We start from the raw sequence: 513 nt of genomic DNA, 5'->3' as shown, positions 1-513 counted from the left end.
AAAAACAACAACCATGAAGCCTCCAAAATACCATCTCTTGTGATGAAGCAAAACTGCTGTTAGGATTGTGAGAAATCTGCAGAAACAGGAAATATCTCATGTTTGACATGATATAAAAAGCAGACACATTTTAACACAATTTGTATTTTGTGGCTAAAGGAACTTTAGGTCACAAACTTTTTTAATTATTTCATACTGTTGTACAACCATGTACACATGAAGATTATTTGGGTCTGTCACATTTTTAATTGGACTTTATGAGGCACAAAATGATGAGCTGGAAAAATTTTACTTGCTCTGACAATATTTGTAAGTTATGATTGAATGTTGAGGGTTTGGTAGGAGTTTGTGATGATAGGAAATTTGCTTGATGACAATGTATAGGCTTGTTTTTATCTCAAATATTCATCTTTTCTCTCTTGATCTGAAAGAACAACTTTATTTTCAGAATTAAATTTCTTTAACAATATTCTCTGAGAATGTGTATGATTTTATTTTGCACACAGATAGAAA

The sequence above is a fragment of the Poecilia latipinna genome, unplaced genomic scaffold (assembly GCF_001443285.1).
Source record: "Poecilia latipinna isolate Pla-1442-1.1 unplaced genomic scaffold, P_latipinna-1.0 Scaffold2602, whole genome shotgun sequence".
NCBI lineage: Eukaryota > Metazoa > Chordata > Actinopteri > Cyprinodontiformes > Poeciliidae > Poecilia > Poecilia latipinna.
Note: the sequence above shows the minus strand (reverse complement) of the source record.